This window comes from Pollicipes pollicipes, unplaced genomic scaffold (assembly GCF_011947565.3).
Source record: "Pollicipes pollicipes isolate AB1234 unplaced genomic scaffold, Ppol_2.1 Scaffold_3094;HRSCAF=3628_pilon_pilon_pilon, whole genome shotgun sequence".
Classification (NCBI taxonomy): domain Eukaryota; kingdom Metazoa; phylum Arthropoda; class Thecostraca; order Pollicipedomorpha; family Pollicipedidae; genus Pollicipes; species Pollicipes pollicipes.
The window spans coordinates 78,378-86,692 of record NW_023596227.1 but is presented as its reverse complement, the minus strand read 5'-3'; positions in this window follow the sequence as shown (position 1 = coordinate 86,692).

Here is an 8,315-nt window from a genome sequence, read left to right as displayed (position 1 = left end):
GCTAGCTCAAGACTACGGGTACTGGTCCGGAGATTCCCGTATTCAAGTACGATGAACATAATACAAAAAGACGCTCAATGACCAATGTCATTTTGCTCGTTGGAAATAACACTGCATGATCTCAGCAACTGTTTGTTGCAGACATACAGCATCGTGGTATGCTCCACAACATGCTATGCAATAGCGCCACGGATATTCTGCAGTCTTGCAGTGCTCTTTAGAGTTCCTCTGACCTAGTAGTAGGTCTGGTCTGCGGTAGGTCTGCTGTAAGTCTGTTGTACACATGTGCCTTGTGATACTTACGCTGTATCACAAGGCACATACAGAGCAGAGCGAGGCGGCACAGCCAGCTTCGGAACAGTTGTTTACCTGCACCGCTTACTATCCAGCCTGGATGGCTGAAGGTTGGCGGCGAAGAGAAGTCGACCTACGCTTCCACAGAACGCGGGCAGGGGTCAAAAACGGCGTCGATCTCCGACTGATCATACTTCTACTGCGTGCAGCTGATAGAAATCACACAGGTGAGCTTGATTTCTGACGACGAGAGAACGAGAGAGGAGAGAGACAGGGGTAAGGGGAGAGAGACTACTATCCCCTCCTCTATCTCCCCGACCCCTTTGGGCATGACGGCATAATCTCTGGTAGTGCTCGCAATATCTATAATATGAATAGTACACACCAGCGGACATTTATGTGCGTAGCTCTAAAGCAGATTACGAAAGCAAATTAGATCAGGGAACAAAAGTGCTTGCGATTTGCTTGTTTTGACGCTAAGAAAGCTCACTTTTCGAATCATCCGAGCGATTTACGCATGTAGCCGACCGCGTTTACGCACGTCTTCTACGATTTACGCGATTTACGCAGCCGAGCTCTAACCCGACATTCCATCTCTGTCTGATAACGTCACGAGAGTGCGCACATCCGTTCAGTCCCCGTTGTGGCGCCTCTGTCCTGGTCGGCACGTGGGACCGTGAGACGTGCTGGTGCAACACGTGGGACCGAAAGACGCGTTGGGACAGCACGTAGACACGCGAGACGTGCTGGGGCCGCACGTGGGACGCTGACACAGAGGATACAGGGGCGGCGTCAGTGGCAGGGACACCTACACTGACTTCTTCCCATGCCGCCTTCCGGCTACGTTGTTCCGTCGTGTGCTCCACTGGGTAGAGGCAGTTTGTCTGGGCCGTCCGAAGGAACACTACGAATTCCCTGGATGGCTGTTCCTGCGGCAAAGGGGCTACTTTACCTGCCGGTGCTGCGGGGTCGGGTCTCACCGCCTGTCGGTGTTGCGGGGTCGGGTCTCACCACCTGTCGGTGTTGCGGGGTCGGGCCTCACCACCTGTCGGTGTTGCGGGTCGGGCCTCACCACCTGTCGGTGCTGCGGGGTCGGGTCTCACCACCTGTCGGTGTTGCGGGGTCGGGCCTCACCACCTGTCGGTGCTGCGGGGTCGGGTCTCACCACCTGTCGGCGCTGCGGGGTTGGGCCTCACCACCTGTCGGTGCTGCGGGGTCGGGTCTCACCACCTGTCGGTGTTGCGGGGTCGGGTCTCACCACCTGTCGATGCTGCGGGGTCGGGCCTCACCACCTGTCGGTGCTGCGGGGTCGGGTCTCACCACCTGTCGGTGCTGCGGGGTCGGGTCTCACCACCTGTCGGTGTTGCGGGGTCGGGTCTCACCACCTGTCGGTGTTGCGGGGTCGGGTCTCACCACCTGTCGGTGTTGCGGGGTCGGGTCTCACCACCGGGCTGCAAGTGCTGTGGGGTCGGGTCTCACCCGCTGCCAGTGCTGTCGGGCCAGGTCTCACCACCTGTCGGTGGTGTGGGGTCGGGTCTCACCACCTGTCAGTGCTGTGGGGTCGGGTCTCACCACCTGTCAGTGCTGTGGGTCGGGTCTTACCACCTGTCAGTGCTGTGGGTCGGGTCTTACCACCTGCCAGCGCTGTGGGGCCAGGTCTCACCACCTGCCGGTGCTGTGAGGTCGGGTCTCACCACCTGCTGGTGGGTGGCGATGTAGGTTATTTCATCTGGCGGGAGTGGTGTCTGAGATTACTGCTGCGGCGGGAGTGTTGACTGAGTTCGCCTCAACCTCTGAGAGGAATTTCTGGCGTCGCTTTAAAGCCGGATTTGTGACAGATTGAATTGACTCCAGCTGGCAGTACCGTGCGGCGAAGGAAAATACAGTTTGCAATGATGGCTCCTGCGTCACGGCAACAGCTGCTGCAGGTGGTGATCGTGGTGCTGCCAACTCACTATTAAGGCTGGTAGATGATCTGTATTATGCTGTATCTGCAAATGATTTCTCAGTCGTTAAATTACAGAGTATCTCATTTGAAATGCCATCTTGAATTTTTTTTAATATGCACAGAACTACTTGTCCTAACCAGTTTGTATACATTACTGCAATTTTGAACATTTGAACACTTCTTATCGTCAGCTTTCACCTTCCTAGCCACACGTCGCCACGACAGGCCCCCGATCATGGACGCACTTCTCTAAATTGCGGAATGACCCATACCTGTCAGTGCCTCGCAAAAAAGGGTGTTTAGCCGCTGAGCGCGGGGACGGAGGCCTGCATCTTTAGTTCCTTACCCACAATGATAGCGTGAAAAACACCAATTTTGAAGCGCCTGCATTTGCAGCAATACTTGCCATACATTGCGTGCTTGGCCTATTGTCAGTATTCCTCCTTGCACTTTCAAATCGGCAATTCACGTGAAACACTCTGTGGCACCAAAACTGTGCCGTCGCCTCAGCTATCGGGATCAGCCATGCTCAGTCACCTCCTCTCTATCGCACGCACCCAGCAAACTTCCCAATGAGCACGCACCTCCAGCCCTCTGCCCCCCCCCCCCCCCCCCGTCGTCACTGCCCGCCAATCTGCGGCGGCACCCTGTCAGGCCGGGGAGGCCGAAGACGCCGCGCCCACCGCCGCGTCCGCACCGGAATATAAAGCGGGTCCGATCGGCACCTCGTCCGCACCCGGGCCCGGGCTGCGCCGAGCGGACCGTCGACCGGCCGCCCCGCACGGACCGACGAGCCACAAGATCGATCACAGCCACCTCACGCCACACCGGCGGCCGTGAGCGCCGAGCCGCGGCGCCCGACAGCGCTGCCGGTCAGCGGCGAGCTTCACAGCGCTGCCGGTCAGCGGCGGGCTTCACAGCGCTGCCGGTCAGCGGCGAGCTTCACAGCGCTGCCGGTCAGCGGCGGGCTTCACAGCGCTGCTGGTCAGCGACGGGCTCCACCTCTGTGCCGGTGTCGCGATCTGCTCACGTGGGGCAGGTGTGGACGTTGCGGCGCGGAAGTGGCCGAACGGGCGTGGTGTGTAAAGGCATGGTACGAAAGACTATTACTACTGTCTTATATAAATGAGGCGACTATATTAAATAAGCGACGGTATCGTTCTTGCGATGGTCTTGGCCTAAAACGTTGAAATGACCCAAATTATCTATTTTCAGAAAATTAACAATGTTAATGATTGGGACTGTACACTTTACCGATTGTCGGGTATATTTCAAGACGGGCTGATTATGGATTAAGTATGACATTATTATCCTAGGAGTAGGTATGTAATGTGGGGTGTCGCGACGGTCTCGTATAGGTTCGAACCCAAGACCATCAGGTCCAGACCCGAGTGTCCCAAGTGTCCGCCTACTGTTTTCTGTTTTCAGAATTATCGACCATCACGCAGCATTGCCTTTCCTTGTTTTCATTCATTCTTGTTCCAGTCCTGGTGTAGCATCAGAGAGACAGCGAACTAGTCATAGACATAATCATTATTAGCATCCGGCCCAGTCCGACCAACCAATTTAAACCTAATCCATCCAACACTGCGTGTATTGCAAAACAAGTTGGGCTCGGCGCGTGGCCGTTCGTTCCAAACTATAACAACATGCAATAGTTCAGACAACCCACATAAATCCCTAACATTTCACTTCAGTTTAATGGAGGTACGAAGCATGCATGAGCACGCTTCCCACCTTTCCACTGACGTTTTCTTCGCTTGTCCTTCCAACTCATTTGAGTTAGACGATATTTAATCCAGGTCATTCCGATCCATTTGGTTTCAGCTTTTTTATACACCAGTCCTGTTAAGCTCATAATCAGTCCCACGTTCATAGATTTGTCCAATCCGCGAAGAACACTATTTCACGACAGCATCAGCCCCAGGGTTTGGAAAACCATGTAAGTCGTACGGGTAACAAATATGAAGTGTTGATATAAGCTGGGCTCAACCGCCCGATGATGTAATTTATGAATAGAGGGACATGCAGATCAGGCCTTGATCCTTAGGTCATAACAGGGCCAACACAATGTCAAAATGAGCTTCTGAACTTTTCTGAGTTGTCAGAGTTCGTCGCAGCTTAACCAAGATCCGTGACATGAGCTTTGCCGTAGATATGAGCAGCTGAGGAAAATATGATATCTTCAATATTGTTCGGCATAACTTTTCATCGAACGATAATACGCTGTTTTTATTTGTAAAGCTATCAAGTAAATACCAAAAACTTGACTTAAGATGTTTTCTCCGAGCGTAGACGGAGAAATCACATCATGATGCACCCTCCTTCACTACATCCCGACAAGCCGGCGTTCCCTCGGCGATATTTCCGACTGCAGAGGCTCATAACGGTCATCGATTATCACGGACTGCCGTTCCAACACAAAGTGCCGTTCAAAATCACTTTTCCTCTGCAGGTGGGGCCACCGCCGGCACCCGCGGCCCTCTCCCCCAGCCAGCCGGCCGAACGTGACGGGGTCCAACTGAGCTCTCTGTGCCGGGAGGGGCGAGGACAGGTCCGAAGCAGTCGTGTCAGGCTGCCGCTGCTGCTGTTGCTGACAGTCCTCGTGCGACGGAAACCGGCCGGCAGAGGTGGTGAGGCGTGCAGCCGGCTGCGGGCCAGCAGACACGGCTGGCGCGGCTGCGATCCGCAGACACGGCCGGCAGACACGGCCGGCGCGACTCCGGCCGGCAGACACGGCAGGCGCGGCTCCGGCTGGCAGACACGGCCGGTGCGGCTCCGGCCGGCAGACACGGCTGGCGGGGCTGCGGCCGGCAGACACGGCCGGTTCTGCTCCGGCTGGCAGACACGGCCGGTGCGGCTCCGGCCAGCAGACACGACCGGTGTGGCTCCGGGCCGCCAGACACGACCGGTGCGGCTCCGGGCCACGAGAAACGGCCGGCGCGGCTACGGGCCGGCAGACACGACCGGCTCCGGCCGGCAGACAAGGTCGGCTCCGGCCGGCAGACACAGCCGGCTCGGGGCCGGCAGATACGGCCGACGCGGCTCCGGGTCGGCAGACACGACCAGCACGGCTCCGGGCTGGCAGACACTATCTGCACGGCTCCGGGCCGGCAGACACAACCTGCACGGCTCCGGGCCGGCAGATACGACCGGTGCGGCTCCACTGGATAATTCCACGACAGCAATTACTGATCTTAAGAATTCTGACAGCCTAAGGCCTGGGGTAAAATCATAAAAGTTCAGGGAAGTGGCTATTAAACATTTAGCGGACAGAGACTTCGTGACGATGACTTGATGATGAGTAGCCAATTCCCTAATTTTCTTGCCGCAGACCTCTTATAGCAAACGTCCTAAGACCAATGTCTGAAAGGCTTCTGGCAAATCTACTAGTGTTTTCCGCCTGCAGGAGGCTGTAGTTATAACGATCCCATTTCACAGATAGGAGAAAGGGGCGCAGCCGGTAGAATACATATATTTGGCTCTTATGTGCGCCGTGAATTGAATGGATACCCCATCGGAAATATTAACTTCTGTTGATGAAATAAACCAGGGAATGTAAGTAGCCTTTTGCTGGCCATCATCTGAACAAAGGTGTCTTAACAGCTCTAAATTAAGCAATCATCTACTTTGACATGCGCGATGGCTTACCACTAAGGAGCTCGATCAATGACGGTTTATCACTCGGCTCTTAGTCATTCTTCACATTTGGGCGTCTAATATCATTGTTAGTCGTTCGGCGCTCTACCACACCACACCACACTATTACCACACCAGGGCTTTTAACACAATTGTCTTTGCTCAGTTCCACACGAAATCTTCTTAAAAGCCGTCATTTAGAATCTCCTCATGCAAAGAGTCGGCCAGGTCGGTGGCTGACCCGACACGCTGATTTGTGGTAGCCTTTTGCGCCACGAGGCTGCCCTATACATCACACACAGCTCCTTGTCCCGCCATTCTGGACCGCACTCACAGCTGCACCATGAGGTGGGCGCGCCGATCCGGAGACGACCCGGCACGGGCTGCACTGGCGCGTCGTTCAATTTCCTTTGTCATTTTACGCCATTTTTCAGATTCAATTTTCCGGTGGAGCTCCCCGACGACGGTTTTCCTTTTATCAGTGCTTGTCATATAAGGCATTGAGCAGTGACTTGCCGGCGAGTTCCGCATCGATCAGGGGAGCGGTAGTTGCCGCCGCGGAAGCTCGCCCGACCAAATGTCAGCGAGATCAATAGACTCGCCCTGTTTAATTCACCCTCGCCCATGTCCACGTCCCGCGGGAGGGGGCGGCGCGTGGCTCGATCTTCGGCCCGTTCTCCGCGCAGGTGGCGGCTGGGCTGCAGCGCGTGGGGTGAGGCGATCACCTGGGGTCTGATCGCCGTCGGCGGCAAGGGTGACGTTCATCTCACCGTCGACAGGATATCATATGTGCTGAGAAATTATCGTGATTGACTCGCCGGGCCGCCACGTTCTTTTGCCGAAGAACTTTCCTGCGTTTGTGTGCTTGTTTTATTTATACAGTCCTGTTTTCTGGGTTTGGTTCGGTTTGGTTTAGGCTCCTTTGGCTAGCTCTTGCCATTTCAGAGCTACAGGGTGAAGGAGAGAGGAACGTGATGGGCCAAAACTGCTGTCACCGTGGGAGCTCTCCGCCGCCGAGCCTCCCTCGCAGACGCCCATCCATCATCGGGGCTCGTGCAGGTGCTCGGACGGAGCCCCCGGTGGGGCGGTCACGAGGCTCGGCTCGCGGCTGAAAGACGGCTCCCGGCGCGGTGGTGTGCTGCAAGAACATGGGACGAGACGGCGAGGGGCGAAAACAGACGTATGTTGCGTTTGCTGCGGTAGGCGCAGCTTAAACTGGCACTGGTGCGTGAACACACCCCAGCGGCGCTTATTCGCCACGAGCTCGGCTTGGTTGCGATTCGCCAGGACTGCTCGGTTTGAAATCTGGGAAATGTGTAGCAGCCTTTTCTTCGTAAACCTGGTTTGATGTCGCCAGGCGCGTAACCAGAATTTTCCACACTGGCAAACGTGAAATTTCCTCCGAAATCCAGTGAACTTCTACCAAATTCTTGGGAAATCATTCACTACCTGGAGAAAACTTCCTTCCCCTTGGCCCTCTCCTTGGCTTCGTCCCTGGACCCAGCTGAACCTGAACCAGCCGGATCAAAAGGAGGTGCGATTCGTTACCGTAAGCAAAGCTCATCGTCTCCTGGCGCGGGAACATTAATATGTTAGTATTAGAACCCTACAAAAGAGGGCAGCACATACCACCTGCAGCTTCCTAGCGGCTGTAACATCCTCTCCTAGTGGCTGTAATATTTCCAACCACGATATGTGCGCATGCATGTGCACATCTGCAATGTGCATGTCTGAAAGGGAGACTTCAGGCACAAAATACCGTAGCCTGTGTTCCAAGCCACGCATGCCGATCCAACAATGTTAGATCGCCATGGATTGGGTTGACGTTTGTTAAACCTCCGGTTGAAAAAATGCTGATTTGTGTCGACGTTGCAAAGTCAGCATTACTTTTTCAGCGGAACCCAACAATTATTTGACCTCAAGCATGTGAGGCATGTGACCTAGAAATTTAAGGATTACATGAGCATCAAGGGCCGATCTAGGATTTGAAGGGAGGGGGGATGGCCGAGCACGCAATCTTATGTGACCCCCAAGAGTTTGGGTCCCATTCAAAAGAAAACAAGACAAAAAGACATCGCGGCCAGCAAATTGTAATATTCATAGCGTCATTTTATGCGGGAACCCATCTAAATGCACAGGCTAGAATTTGCCCTAAATTTGACTGCTAAATGCCGTTAAAATCAAACACTAACTCCATTCCGAGCTTAATTACGGCCAGCCGGTTGGTCGATATATTCAGCTGGTGGCGGATTTTAATGCAGAGTTTTTTTTCTTTGCCTATTATTAAGGAGTACAACATATCCTAGCATTCAACATGCATCAAGAACACGATACACTAACATAACAGGCATCGAAAATTCAATAACCAGCGGAAATGACGAAATACGATTTCGGCGACACGTAAGCTTATGTTCGACAGTTGTGCGCAAGCATT